Source organism: Apus apus, chromosome 21 (assembly GCF_020740795.1).
Source record: "Apus apus isolate bApuApu2 chromosome 21, bApuApu2.pri.cur, whole genome shotgun sequence".
Taxonomy (NCBI): domain Eukaryota; kingdom Metazoa; phylum Chordata; class Aves; order Apodiformes; family Apodidae; genus Apus; species Apus apus.
In genome coordinates, this window is record NC_067302.1 from 2,969,377 (window position 1) to 2,984,636 (window position 15,260).

The following is a 15,260-nucleotide window of genomic DNA, read 5'->3' on the forward strand; positions in this document are numbered from 1 at the left end:
TTTTGGTTATTTAGATTGAGGTTGGACATGAGGAGGGAATTCTTGGGTGTGAGGGTGGTGAGAGCCTGGCCCAGGTTGCCCAGGGAAGCTGTGGCTGCCCCATCCCTGGCAGTGTTGAAGGGCAGGTTGGATGGGGCTTGGAGCAACCTGGGCTGGTGGGAGGTGTCCCTGCCCGTGCAGGGGTTGGACCTAGATGATCTTTAAGGTCCTTCCATGCCAAACCATTCCAGGATTCTGTGACCCTCACTGTTCTGTAGTGACTGGTGGAAGCTTGAATCTGCAGAAGAGTTTTCTGGCAGGGAATGAGTTTTCTTGCTTTGCAAAGCCACTTCATATTAAATGTACTGATGACACTTGAATACAATCCAATTAAAATAACTCATTTCTCCAGAAACACTGCATGGTTTGGAGCTTTAACACTGCAAGAAAGAGAATGCAAGGGAATGAACCAGAGGCAACAGGAAGGTGATGAACCTGCTCTAAGAGAAACGTGCTGAGCTTCAGTTTCCAGAACCCAGGGAAGAGAATCTTTCACCTGCCTCCTTCACTCAGCTCCACTCAACTGGAAATTGTTGTTTTACACATTGTGCAGCTGCTCCTGGAGGTGAGTGTGGCTGGCAGGGAAATCATGCTTTCCTTCTCTTCCCTTTATTCCTTGGAACATCAGTTCAATCATTTCCTCTCTCACACCACTGCCCTTTCTTGGGAAATGAAGTGGAAAGAAGCACGAAGGTTTTACAGGTGTTTTTCCAGTCTGACACACTTAGCAGGAGAACACGAAGCTGTCCCAGCTGTTTGCTTCTGCTGCTGCTTTCACTTCCTAATCCCTGATTGTCAGTTTGGGATTTCAGTCATGAACCAGGACTTTCTAAATAGTGAGGTATTAGTCTGACCCAGAAGGTCAAAGTATGGGCAGCAGGGCCAGGGAGGGGATTGTCCCCTCTGCTCTGCTCTGGGGAGACCCCCTGGAGAGCTGTGTCCAGCTCTGGAGCCCCCAACACTGGAAGGACATGGAGCTGCTGGAGAGAGTCCAGAGAAGGCCACAGAGATGATCCGAGGGCTGGAGCAGCTCTGCTCTGGAGCCAGGCTGGGAGAGTTGGGGTGTTCAGCCTGGAGAAGAGAAGGCTCCAGGGAGACCTGAGAGCACCTTCCAGGGCCTGAAGGGGCTCCAGGAAAGCTGGGGAGGGGCTTGGGACAAGGGCAGGGAGGGTGAGGACAAGGGGGATGGATTGAAACTGGCAGAGGGGAGATGGAGGTTGGACATGAGGAGGAAATTCTTGGGTGTGAGGGTGGTGAGAGCCTGGCCCAGGTTGCCCAGGGAAGCTGTGGCTGCCCCATCCCTGGCAGTGTTGAAGGGCAGGTTGGATGGGGCTTGGAGCAACATGGGCTGGTGGGAGGTGTCCCTGCCCATGCAGGGGGTTGGATCTAGATGATCTTTAAGGTCCCTTCCAACCCAAACCATTCTAGGGTTCTATGTTACAGACATAAGAATTTTTCCTCCTCATAAATCACCTCTGCTCAGTGGGAGCCTTTATACAACACCACCACAAAAGGCAGGAGGGGCTTGTGAGATGCTCTGGGTTTGGAAACACCAGAGTCCCCAGCCCTGGTGTGTGTCCAGCATCCCCAGGGGGGTGGGAGGGAAGGAAGGCAACTTCCAGCAGGACTTCTGCAGATGTTCCTGAATAATACCCACATTTTAGGCTTGGGCCATTAGCAAAATGCTCAAACTGAACCTTCCACAAGCTCTGCTGCTCACAAGTGGCTCTGGATGCAGAAGTGTCACCCCCAGCACCCTGCTCTGTCCGTCAGCAAGGCTCCAAAAATCAGAAAGCAAAACATATTTGTGTGTGTCCTCACTTGGTCTGGCACACAGCAAAGGTTAGTTATGGCTTTATCAAAACCTTTTCTTTAGCAAATTTCCACCTGCTAAACAAGACTTGTGACAGCATTTTCTGGCAGCTAGATGTTTAATTTCAGAGCTGCCATTAATCCTGTATAATTTGATCATTTGAAACTTGTGCTGCCATATTAAAAAGATGAAAGGGTGATAGAGGATAAGAGTTGCTTTCAACACAAAATATCTCCGTAGAGCGGGTGAGTGGCTCAGGCTTTATCAAATGTCCTATTACTACAGCAGCAGGAGAAAGCTCTGCAGAAGTGATATTGAATATCTTCAGTGAAGGAAAAGCCTTTTTCAGGTATATAATTTAGTGCTCTAACACCTTAGGCTCGCATAATAACATTTCTAATCCCTTTTGCTGCTTAATTGTAGTACAGAAACATGCCAGTCCGGGCAAGGTGTTTGCTAATAGGGGATAATTAGCTGAAAAATACCTTTATGAAAATCTGCAAATGATAAAGGCTGGGCTAAGTCTTTAAAAAGTGACTCTGGTTTTTGCTGTTTGCCTGCCAAGGCTGCTCCTAATGAATGTGGCTTTAGTGAGCCCTTTGGGAGAAACATTTCTCCCCTAAATACCTGCAGACAGGCCTTTGGAGATGGAGGGATGTGGAAAAGTTCGGGCTGAGGTGAAAATGTTCCTTGTGTGCAGGAAGGGACGTTCCCTACAGCAGGGAAGAGAAAAATCCCTGGAGGTTTTGTGTGGGAGCACCTTGGGGGATGCTGGATGTGCAGAGCCCTCCCCAGCCCTGCAGGGAGGTTTCTGTGGGTCAACAGGGCCTTGGTGTGGGGCTCTGGTATCATTGGTTGGGAGTTTCCTGCTTCTGTTCCTGCCTTTTTCAGTTTTCAAAGCAGGGGATTCATTTTTGCAGGCAGGTTATCAAGGGGTAGAAACAAGTTCTGATTTAAAAAAAAAAAAACACAAACAAAAAAACCCAACAAAACCAAAACCAGCAAATGAACAAAACCAAGACATTTGAGTCAAGCAGCCTGAGATCAGCACCAAGTCTCTGCTGCTGTAGCAGGAGCCTTTGGCTCATCTCCGTGGAGGAATCTCTGTACAAAATCGTGGAGCTATTTAAAGATGCACCCAGAGCACAGAATCACAGAATTATTGAGGCTGGAAAAGCCCTCTGAGATCATCAAGTCCAGCCCATGACCTGACACCACCACACCTCCAGACCATGGCACTAAGTGCCACCTCCAGCCTTTCCTAGAGCACCCCCAGGGATGGTGCCTCCACCACTTCCCTGGGCAGCCCATCCCAATGTCTGACCACCCTCTCCATGAGGAAGTGCTTCCTGATATCCAACCTAAACCTCCCCTGGAGCAGCTCCAGGCCAGGCCCTCTGGTCCTGTCACTTGTTGCCTGGAAAAAGAGCCCAGACCCCACCTGAGCACAACCTCACTTCTGTAGAGAGTGAGAAGGTCCCCCCTGGGTTTCCTCTTGTCCAGGCTGAGCAACCCCAGTTCCCTCAGCCTCTCCTCATCAGTCCCTTCACCAGCCTCATTGCTCTCCTTTGGACCCGTCCCAGCACCTCAAGATCTTTCTTGAAGTGAGGGGCCATTTAGAAGCACTAGAATTTCAGCAAGAATTTACATTTCTGGATTTCAGTAAGAATTCAGGCACCTATTGGAGACAGGGTCTTCTGCAAAGCCCAGGGTTGCTGAACTGGGCTCCAGGCTCCTGCTGCCTCAACAAACCTTGCTCAGAGGCTGTGATCCAGCTGCATTTGTCCTGAGCATGAGTAACCTCAGTGACCACTTGGGACTTCTTTGTGCCTGACATGAAGCCTGTGCTGAAGCACTTGCAACAATTAGACTCTGCACCCTCCTCTGCTTTGTTTTACCCCCAGATGTGCCCAGATCTAAGCAGTGTGGAGTGACCCCAGCAGCACCACTGCCCCATCCCCAGGGTGAGCTGCTTTCTCAGCCCACCAAGCCCTGTGTTTAGCTGCCTGGAGGTCACCACATCTCTGGCTGCTCAGATGAGGTTCCCAAGAAAGGCAGGAACCCGGCGGTGCCACCACCCGCACGTGACGCAGCTACAGCTCAGAGGATGTGGTGGCAGCAACAGGGGGAGAAGAGTGACTTCCTGAAAGGGGAGTTTTTTGTCAGCTGCAACCATCAGGAAGGGTCCCCACCACGGCACAGGTCACCTTTGTCACCAGCACAGCAACAGGCAGCAGTGGGGACGAGCCTCAGCCAGGTCTCTGCAGAGTGGTTTCGTGGTTGGTTCTGTCTCGTGAGAGTCTGAAAACCCCTGAGTGAGTCTCTTCCCCTGCTCATTTTTTACAAAAGTGCAGGTTTTGCACCAAAACCTTTGGCTCACCAGTGCTGGCACCTCACCCAGCCTGGAGCTGCTGCAGTCACGGGGCTACACACGATGGGCACGTGGAACTGCAGGGGCTGAACTGGCAGCAGTTGTGAGGCCACTGCAATCACAGTAACAGTGATAATAACAATCCTAGGAAGAAGAAAATAACAGTAACAATAATAATATTGCGTGGCTGGAGAGGAAGAACCAGTGAAACATCATCTGCAATATTTCCAAGCAATGTTTCTGTTTGAATAATGAAATACAAGAGAGAAGCCAGCTTTAGGATGGAGATATCTGCCCTGATGCACCGCAAAAAAAGTGTCCTAAACATCTAATCTTCCCACCTCATGGAAGAAATGCAGCTTGCAGGTGAGCTCTGAGGAGGGAAAGCAGGAATTCTTGGGGCAGAGAGAAAGCAGGTTCAGAAACCATTGCTCAAACAGTGAGATCAAAGAGCGAGAAGCCCCGGAGTTCTCTCAGCAGAACTTAAATTACTGCAATTAAAAGCAAAATACCAGTCAAAATAAATGTGGATAGTTTAGTTATTTCCCAGCTCTTGGCTTCTCCTCACCCCTGGATATCTGGACCCAGCAAAAGCTTAAACACTGACTGGAAACCTCGGCAGAATCAGGTTTTTACCTGGAACAAGCTGACACAGATGAGGTGAGAAATGTATTTGTGCTCTGGCTAATTTTAAAGACGGGTGTTTTCTGTGCCTCGCTCAAGGGATGAAGAATATCCCGATGTGTCTTCCAAATGAGCCGTTTCAAATCTCATTTATTTATCGTCCTGAAATCCCAGCCCACAGAAGCTGTCCCAGCCCGGGGCCCGCGCGTGCTCCTTCCTCGCCTCCCGCCCCGGGAAAACCAACCCCAAAGAGCCATTCAAAAAATTAAATAAATCCTTCCACCGCTTCTTTTCTTGTTTCAAAATTCAAACACAGAGGGGAAATCTCCGTGCCTGCCCGTCCCAGCTCATCCTCACGCCAAGTGAATCCCCATCCCAGTGCCTTCCCATCCCCGTGCCAGCCCCAGCCCAGTTAATCCCCATCCCAGTGCCTTCCCATCCCAGTGCCAGCCCCAGCCCAGTTAATCCCCATCCCAGTGCCTTCCCATCCCAGTGCCAGCCCCAGTTAATCCCTCAGTGCCTTCCAGTCCCAACTCATCCCCAACCCAGTACCTGCCTGTCCCAGCACCCGCCCCATCCCGGTACCAGCCCATCCCAGTGCCCAGTTCAATCCCATTGCCCACCTATCTCAGTTCCAGCCATCCCAGTATCAACCCCATTCCAGTTCATCCCCATCCTGGTGCACCCATCCCAGCACCAGCCCCGTCCCAGTTCATCCCAGTGCCTGCCTGTCCCAGCGCCAGCCCCATCCCAGTGCCTGTACCAGCACGAGCCCCATCCCAGTTCATCCCTGTCCCAGCACGAGCCCCGTCCCAGTTCATCCCAGTGCCTGCCTGACCCAGCGCCAGCTCCATCCCAGTTCATCCCAGTGCCTGTCCCAGCGCCAGCCCCGTCCCAGTTCATCCCAGTGCCTGTCCCAGCGCCAGCCCCATCCCAGTCCATCCCAGTCCCATTCCATCCGAGTTCATCCCCGTCCCAGTCCATCCCTGTCCATCCCAGTCCCAGTCCATCCCAGTTCATCCCCGTCCCAGTCCATCCCAGTTCATCCCCGTCCCAGTCCATCCCAGTCCCAGTCCATCCCAGTTCATCCCCGTCCCAGTCCATCCCAGTTCATCCCCGTCCCAGTCCATCCCAGTCCATCCCAGTCCCAGTCCATCCCAGTCTCAGTCCATCCCAGTCCATCCCCGTCCCAGTCCATCCCCGTCCCAGTCCACCCCACTCCATCCCAGTCCCAGTCCATCCCAGTCCCAGTCCATCCCAGTCCCAGTCCATCCCAGTCTCAGTCCATCTCAGTCCCACTCCATCCCTGTCCCAGTCCATCCCAGTCCATCCCCATCCCAGTCCCAGTCCATCCCACTCCATCCCAGTCCCAGTCTATCCCAGTCCCAGTCCATCCCAGTCCCAGTCCATCCCCGTCCCAGTCCACCCCACTCCATCCCAGTCCCAGTCTATCCCAGTCCCAGTCCATCCCAGTCCCAGTCCCAGTCCCCCCAGTCCCGCCCTGCCCTCAGCGCCGCCTCAGCCGGGCCCGCCGAGCAGCGGCCGCTCCGCGCATGCGCGCGCCCAGCGGCGGGACCGCGGGGCCGCGAGTTGTTGTTGCCGGAGCGAGCGGAGAAACCAGCCCCGGGGAGCGGGCGGGGCCGGTGAGCGCGGGCGGCGGGACCGGCGGGACCGGCGGGACCGGCGGGCAGGAAGGCTCGGGCGGGCTCGGGAAGGCTCGGGCCGCCATCTTGTGGCGGGGGGGCGGCGGGGCCGGGCCGGGCCGGGGCTGGTTTCGGGGTCGGGGCTGGCCCGGCCCGGCCCGGCTCCGTGAGGGGACGCGGCCCCGCCGGGCTGCGGGGCGGCCCCGCTTCCCTCCCAGCCCCGCCTCGGGCGGGCCCCGCTCCGGGGGTCTCTTCCCGCTGAGGAAAACCCGCCCGGCTCTTCCCTCCCGCGCCCAGCCGGGTGGGGGAAAAGCGTCTTTTAAACCACTAAAACAGGAGAAAGTCCCCCTTAAAGCTCAGCCGAGGACGAGTTTTTAGTTGTTGGCAGGCGACGCAGCGAAATGATACAATATTGACGCGTTCTCGGGTTTTCTTTTGGCCGTTTCTAACGGGTCCACCAGGAGTTGATAAAATCCTGGTTCTCCAGCCCTGACCGCAGCTCCAGGGGAAAACTCTTGGGATTGTGATTTAAAATATATATATATATACATGTAGTTAAATAGATTTTGGAGATAGACCCCCCCCCAAGCAGAAGGATTTAAGTTTGAAAATAGAGATTAGTTACACCGGGAAATAAATGTCATCAGGCTGACAGCAAGTTCAGAGAGTAAAACTAATGGTAACAAGATGTTACGAGCAGAGGGAAGGCCAGGGCCAAATAAATAGAACAATAAATGTGTTTCAAACTATCGATCAGTGTTCCAAGTAAGGATTGGTGTGGGGTAATCTTAATAATGTTTGGTTTTCAGAAGAAAGGGGTTAGGACAGTTTTATTGACGTTTGGTGCCACGAGGAATCTGATTAGGTACTTAATGTGGAAATGTTTCGTCTGATTTGTTCAAATATTGCCTGGTTAAGTTCAAGAAAGAAATCAAAACGTCCGCGTGTTGGTCTGGAGTTGGGATTAAGGGATAAAGAGCTCTGATCTTTGGTGCAAAATTGTGTAAGACTTCCCTGGTTCGTGTCTTGTTAGGTAATAAAACAGAAGTGAAAGAAGAGAAAACGAGTACTTGATGCTGCAAACTTCTTACTGTAGAGGAATTAACAGTCTGGCATAGTCTTGTTAGTGTTTTGCTTCCCCTCTCTTCCTTGTCCCATCTATTTTTATTACATATTTTTCAGGGTGGGGACAGTCTTTCCCTCAGTGGTTATTTCTGCTTGGTGGTGTAAGATAACGTAAAAATAGTTAGTAAGGGTCCCCAGGGTGATTTGCTGGATTGTAGTCTTAAAAAGTAATTACACGTGCAATTAAAACGGAGGACATTTTTTGGCCTCTCTGCTCTAGTTTTGACCTAAAATTGATTGCACCTTACGTTGCAAGTAATCCTATTAAAGCTGAATGCGTGTGAAATAAGTTGTAATTCGCCGTGAGGGCAGAGGTGGAAATGGAGCCCAGGTTTGAGCTGCTGCTTACAACTGGGTACAGCTCCTGGGCAGATTGTGCAGGGCCAGTTCCATTTTTCTTGGCCAGAGTTAATTTATCTTGCCTTTGTGGTTTTTATTGCCATAATAAGTAAGTTGCAGTAGGGTGAGTGGTTACAAACAGATGTGCTCTGCAGAGGATTCCTGCCCAACTGACTTCTCCTGGCCCAAGGCTGTGTTTTCTTTATTTCAGACATTCTGTTTATTCCTTTTACTACCAGTTCTTTTATGTACTGGCATTTTAAGGCAGGAGTAGGAGCCTGGATCTTTAGACTGGTTATTAAAAGTAGCATCTAGAATTTATTTAAAACAGCATCTGCAATTTGACTTCATTAAGCTTGGCTTAAAATTGAGTTGTTTTATCTCCAGGAGAAGGTCTGGCTCTCTGTGATCTCACTTCTATTTGCATACAAAGCTTTTCCAGGTGTGATGATGCATTCCATTGGCAAGAGGGATATGAGTTTGAGGGTGAAGCCTCACTATAACCCCCTTCTCCTTTTCCATATGAGCTCTGGTATTTTTTGGGAGGTGGGAAGTGCAGCAGGCTGCCAGCCCAGCACTGGGAGACGGGTTAATGAGATCAGATCCTCCCAGGGTGGTGACGGAGATGAGGATGAAGGTGTGGAGTGTTGTCTGTTCAACTCTTCTGTGCCAGTCCATGCCTCACCTCTGTGCAGGGAAGCCTTCTGGAGGCCTGAGTCCCATTATCAGAATTGCACTAAATATCAGGAGAGCATTGTTAAACTGGGTCAAAACCAGACTGAACAGCAGCTGTGGTTACTCAGGACCTTTGTAGCCTTTTCTGTGGAATAACACAGTGGTTCCTGAGTTGCAATGTCAGTTCTTCTTCCCCAAACACCCTTCCCTCTCTCCCATAGTTTATAATTTTTAATCTTTTTCAGCCTTTCCTTAAGCCCTCCAGCAGTGTGTTGTCTTGAGTAGAGAGGAGGGAAGAAAGTAGCACAGCGGGTACAAAAATGAGATCAGAGGCTGAGGGGAAGAATGACCAAATGTGTCCTTGTTAATGAAGGCTGGCAGCTGAAAGCTCTGACACGTGGAATCAATTAGCAGCCGAAGCAAACAGTCATCCCACGCACCCCTCTCCCTCATTAGAAGCACTGACTGGGCTCTGCAGGTGAGGTATGTGTGCTGCTAAATTTGGCAGATTACTTTCCAGAGGATGCTTCAGCTTACTGGCAAAATAATTTAGCTTTGAGGAAGTAAAGTTTTATTTCTAGGTTCAGCATCTTTGGGCTCATCTCCTGTTTGGTTTTTTTTTTTTTCTGATTGGATCCAGCTAAATGATGGGATAAAAGTCTGGGTGGATCTAAGCAAACAGAGGTAGAAGCTGTATTCATGAACCACATAGGGCTTTGATAATCCTATTTATGCTGTAGCTTTTAAACCAAACAAAAGACATGATTTAAGCAAGAAACCTGAACGTGAGCAGCAGCAGAGTTCATTCTTGAGTGCTGTGAGGCAGATGGGAGCTTCCTGGTGTTTTGCTGGCTGGTGGCAGAGCAGTTGCAGAGCTGGGCTCCTGGTGGCACATCAGATGATCCCAGGCATGGATAAAGTCGTGTGGCTTGTCTGTCTTTTTGCTGTGAGGCTGGGGGAGACAGGAGTTTTGGAAGGCTTACAGGGGTGTGCTGTGTCTTCCAACCCACATCAGAATGGGTTTTCAAATAGTCCATGGCAGCTTTTCTTGTATTCCTGCTGCTCTGTGTCTTTGTGTGACTCTTTCTTCTCTTTGCATGTAGTTTGTTGGATTGTTGTTTGGTTTTTTGACTGCTTCTTCATGTTTGGTCTCCATGATGCTACTTGAAGGTGTTCCTGTAAGCTGGAACATGAATGGTGAGAACATTCCAGCCTTCATTTCCCTTGTTAATGCTAAACTCAGGTGTCCTTGTTGTGGCTCTAAGGAGCTGCTTTCTTCTCTGTGGGGTGTTTGGAGGATGTCAGTATGGCTGGAGAGGGATGGCAGGATGGTGCAGGGCCTGGGAGCCTGAGCTCCATCCTGTCTGCTCCCATGCATGGAAACCTGGGCTCTGGTTTCCTTTTAGGTGTTGGAGCTGTGTCCACTTTGGGGGCAGAATATATCTCAGTTTGCCATAGTGCAGCTTTTCAAATGAGACTGCGTATGACTGGATCACCTAAGTTTGTTTCTTTGGGTTTTTTTAAATAAAGTAAATACATAGGAAAAATGTCAGTTCCCTCAAAGGTGTAGTTTTAAATATTTCTTCATGAGTGCTTGCCTGCCCAGCAGTCCTTTTTGTTGTCATTCACTTGTAAGGAAACCAGGTGCAGATTTCTGTCCTTCAGCAGGTCACCCTTGGCTACGGAAGGAATATTGAGAAGGAATTGCTCCTGAAATGTCCAAGGAGGGTCCACAAGTCAAGTTCAGAGGGCAGGATCAGGGGTGGTGCTGGGCTGTGGGAGAAAAATAGAATCTCAGCTCTGGTTTGTAACCCCTACTTGTCCTACTGCTGATCCAGGGATAGCAGAGCCCAGGGTATCATTTTTTTATTCTCCTTTTATAAATCACAAGAAGTTGATCAGTCACATTTGGAAAATATTGGTACTTCTGTATGGATTGTGGGTGAGGTTTTTTACCTCTTCTATATCTATGTGTGTGTGTATATATATATTTATACCTAGAGTTAGCTGGAAATTTGGGTTATAATTTTTCAAAGTGAAGAAAAGGTGGGGTTCTGGGCACTTGCAATGAAGCTCCAAGGTGTGCACAAAGTTCTTTAGGAAATCAAATGGGACATAGTAAATACTTGGTGCACTGTTGGATCAATAACAGCAATATTACCCATGAAATTTGCACATTTTCTTCCCCCACTCACTTTTCCTGACTGTGATACCAATCCATCTGTACTTGCTGAAACTTCAGCTGGGAAAGGAGGGGTGGAAAATGGCTTATGTGTGTCTGCAAGCTGTGCTTTTTTCATATTCTCTGCAAAAATACTTTTCTAGGATTTTGTTTGATTAGTTCCTTGCCTAAACACTTCACTTTTCAGACACAAATGAGTCTCTCTGAGATGATTCATTTCTGACCTTACCCTTTCTGCAGAAGGGTCAGCACTATTTTTGCAATTTCTCATGGTGTTTAACACAAAGAAGGCATGTGATGCTTAATTGAAAGAAGTTTGGATGTTTTTATGTGGCCATCTGTGCCAGATTTTACTTTAATTCCTTCATTCTCTAGTAATGCTAAATCTGCAATTAACAATTTGACTGCACACTGTTTAGAAAACAAATACCAGAAGAAAAATCTGGTTTGCAGTTTTTGTTACACAACTAAGTACACAGAATATGGGCAGAATATGGGCTGGTTCTGCCTCTTGACTTCAGCATCAAATGGATCTCAAAGAGAAGCCCACACTTACTTGTGTATTTTAAGTTTGCTTCCTCAATTCTGTGCACTTCTGTGTTGGTTTTTTTTTTCTTTGGAAATACTTGACGTGTGTTATTCAACATGGAACAATTGCTGTTGGTGTCAGTCTGACACATGGAAAACTCGTGGAGTAGGTACTGGTAATTCTGGAGTTGAAGACTAGTCCCCTCAACACCAGTCATCTGGAGATCAGGTAATCAACCTTAATTAATCCCCAGAAGAGCAGGAGTATTCAGAAAAGTACAGAAGCAAATAGAATAACTAGTGCAGAGGTTTGACATCCCTTTAGAACATCTGCCTGGCAGCCTGCACCCAGCATGCTGGAGATGTCAGAGATGTGGGAGGACAACAAAACACTCCGAGTAGTGGCATGTTCCTCTTGATTGTTTTTACTAACTGCTTGCACTTTAAGAGCATGTTTTATTGCCAGATTAATTCTTTGTGCCTTAGTTAAACATGTCAGTGGTGTGACTGAACTTTAAGTTCTTTATTATAGGAATCACTTTTTATTTTCCCCAGTACTGCATTTTTCATGTTGTCACCAAATTGACTTTATCTTGAATCACGAATCTTACAGCTTCCTTACAGGTCATTAAGTGCAAATAGTTCTGATGATGATGACTGATGGAAAGTATTTATATCTTTGCATCTGTTGTGGTAGAAATCGGATCAGATTTAGAAATGTTAGAAGTTCCAGGGTCTTGCCAAGGGGTGCCCTGGGTTGCTCCTGCAGAGCTTCTTCTGAATGTGAGGGATTTTATTATTTCTGTGTGGCACTGGGTGAAGTTCATTAGTGTGGGCAAATGCTACAGTGGTTACAAGTGGTTCCCAGAGACTGGGATCAGCAGTGTCACAGGCTGAGGCCTTGAGGAGTTGTCCCTGGGACTCCTTGCTGGGCCCATCGAGTGCCAGGTTTGCACAGGGCTTGGTCAGGCACCTTCCCCAGAGCTGCTGTTCTTCATGAGCAACAGATGAAGACCTGGGGAAAAGCAGCTTAGCAGAAATGCTTTTAATGAAAGCTCTGAAAATATAGGTAAGATGTGCTTCTGGTCTTCATTTTCAGTAAAGGAGCAGAGAGCTTTTAAGTCTTTGGAGGGGAAATTTAGGTTGGACACGAGGAGGAAATTCTTGGCTGTGAGGGTGGTGAGACCCTGGCCCAGGTTGCCCAGGGAAGCTGTGGCTGCCCCATCCCTGGCAGTGTTGAAGGGCAGGTTGGATGGGGCTTGGAGCAACCTGAGCTGGTGGGAGGTGTCCCTGCCCATGCAGGGGGTTGGGACTGGATGATCTTTGACATCCCTTCCAGCCCAAACAATTCCATGATTCTATGACATGGAAGTAGGTTTTGTACCATCTTTTGTGTCCCTCCACTTTTATTAGGAATGAGGTGAGATGCTCCCCAGCATAGGACTGTGTGCCTCATTCAGCTCCTGGAACAGAGAGGACAGGAGAAAAGCTGCTTCCTTGCCAGCTTCAGGAGGTCACATATATCTAAAGAGAGTGCTCTGTGGGGACAGTTGGCTGGCACCTCTGGGGGCAGGGAGTGGGCTTGTGTGTAAAACTGGTGCTTGATGTAGCAACAGCCACAGCCTGTGCTGGTGCTTGTCTTTCAACAACTGAAATTATGTGCGTGTATTTTTGCCACACCTGTGTCAGGAAACCAGGAGGCAGCAGCTGACAAACTGTGATGCTGGTTTGGGTTTAACACTAGGATGAGCTCCTGGGTTTAAGTAAACTCACGATATTGCTTTCTCATCTTATAAATTGGATTAAGTTGGATTGTCCTGGTCTGTTTGTTTATTTGTCTCCCAGCACAGTGCCACCTGAGCCTAATCAGTTACTGTGTTCTTAGGGTGACCTTGGAAGGGCTGCGTTGGAGAAGTGAACATGGGGAAACTCCTGAAAACCAGAGTAGTATGTCTTGGCAGTCCTGCAGCAGAGCTAAGGCAGAAAGTACTTGCTTCTCTTCTGTTCTGGCCCATGCTGCAAGGCCAAGACATCCATCCCTTTCCTTTCCTAGACCATTTTCCTCCTCTAATCTTTTAAAACAATATTTTCCTTGTTTTGTAGTTACATTTTTTCTCTTGTTTCATGAAAAACCAAAATTAGCGGGAAATACAATGGGTGGATCTTGGGATTCCTCAATTCTGAATTTTATCTTTTTCCCCTCCCCCCCCTTTTCTGACACAGTGAAAGCACTCAAGTCTTTTTTACACTGTCAGACACTTGCTGGTGGCTACTAGCACCCTCTGAGGCCTTGGTATGGTTCCACTGCAGGCTCTGGAAGTTCATTTCACTCCCTGACTGATGAGGTTCCTGGAGGTGAGGCTGGTTTTTGTGTAAAGGTTTAGTTCAGCCTTGCAAAATGTTAGTTGCTCGAGGTGAGTAGTAGCTTTTGATGGGTAAGTAAAGTATCATCAGTCATCATCACAGCAAAGGACAGGCAAATGATTTTTGTGCCTGAACTGCAAAGTGTTCAGAGCAGTTCCTGAGACCAGACTGGTTGTGCCCTGCGAGAAGTCCTGATTGATTCATTTTTTTTAATGTATATTTTTGGTTTCTGTTTAAATTGCAGTTTGGTTCTCTGCTAACGTCAGGAGAGCGACTGGCAGATCCATGCACTGGGTGTTAGACACTGCTGCCAAGCCCTGCCAGAAACTGGGAATGCACAGAGCTCTGACTGCCAGCTCGCTTTGGGTGCATGTGTATGCCAGTGACTGGAATCCCCAGCTTTGCTAGGTTTCCTGTTCTTTTTTGGGGAAGAAAGGTGATTTGTAAGTCAGTTATTCCCAACACAGCACAGTATCAGATGGTTTTCTTGGTGCCAGCTGCTTCTCCAATGTAATTTTGCCTTCTGGTACATGGAGGCTTAGCCAGAAGGGCTGTGAACTTCAGTGTTGTTACTTGATTTATAGTCTTTGGGTTTATTGCACCATTGTCTTTCTCACTTTTACCCTCATATGAAGACACTGAAATTCTCATTTCATTGGAAACCAACCTGGCAGTGCCTGAAAAGGAGTTTCTGTTGAAATGGGGTTTCTGTTGAAATGTTTCCCTTCGCATTAGGCCTGTTGGTCTATAGAGAAATACAGTGAACCCCCATCCACTCATTTAGCCTGCACAGTTGTATTTGTCTGCATGAACTTAAACCTCTTTTCTTCTTTATTTCTTTTTTGTTGTTGCTGCCAGCTAAGATGGATGTTAAAAGCTGGTTTTCCACAGTAATGATGAAGCAGTTTCCCAGGGCTGCACTGTGGTTCAGTGGCTGAAATGAGATCAAACCCTAAGTCTTTCTGACTTCCTCAAGCCTGTGGATTCCCTGTGTAAAGAAAAAGCACAGAGGTCTGGGTGGTAGCATATTAATTATGAACCAGAATATCTGCCAGCCTGGTAGTCATTTATCATTTCCTAAGCCTGAATCTGCGACTTGGGACCAAATGACTCATCTTTTGCTAGATCTTCTTTTTGCATTAATGTTTCTGAGTCTTACAGATGAAAAGCAATCACAGATAGGGACAAAGGGAGAACATTGGTGCCTGGCTGTGGCTCTTCAGAATGTTTTAAGTTAGTTCCTGCGGTCTTTTTCATGGCACAGTTTGCCTCCTTTTAGTGGACTATCTTCATTTTTTATTGTAGATTTTAGTGATAGGGAGCATTATAAGAGAAGTAATTTTGTTATTATATTTTTCTGAAGGTTTTTAGTAGATTTCTAGAATACAGAGAGGGAAAAGACCCATTATTGTATTGGATTGTCTCTGGTTAGTACTAAATTATTTTCTACATTGTGATTTTAGGCAGTTTTCCTGGCCCAGTTTTAAGTAAGTTCTACAACTTCATTACTTCTGTCCAGGTATCTTCCAAACCTCTTGGCCCAGGGGGAGCTGTATA

The 15,260-nt window shown here is 48.1% G+C and overlaps 1 protein-coding gene across 1 annotated transcript in view; it reads left to right on the plus strand.

Annotated features, from left to right (window-relative positions):
* Positions 1 to 6,426: 6,426 nt before the first annotated feature.
* The window catches only part of LOC127393085 (lethal(3)malignant brain tumor-like protein 3), a 55,199-nt gene continuing 46,365 nt past the window's right edge, over positions 6,427 to 15,260 (plus strand). Inside the window, exon 1 of the mRNA XM_051637817.1 lies at positions 6,427 to 6,490. The gene's annotated coding sequence lies outside the window, so the exon portion shown is untranslated. The remainder of the gene's footprint in view (positions 6,491 to 15,260) is intronic.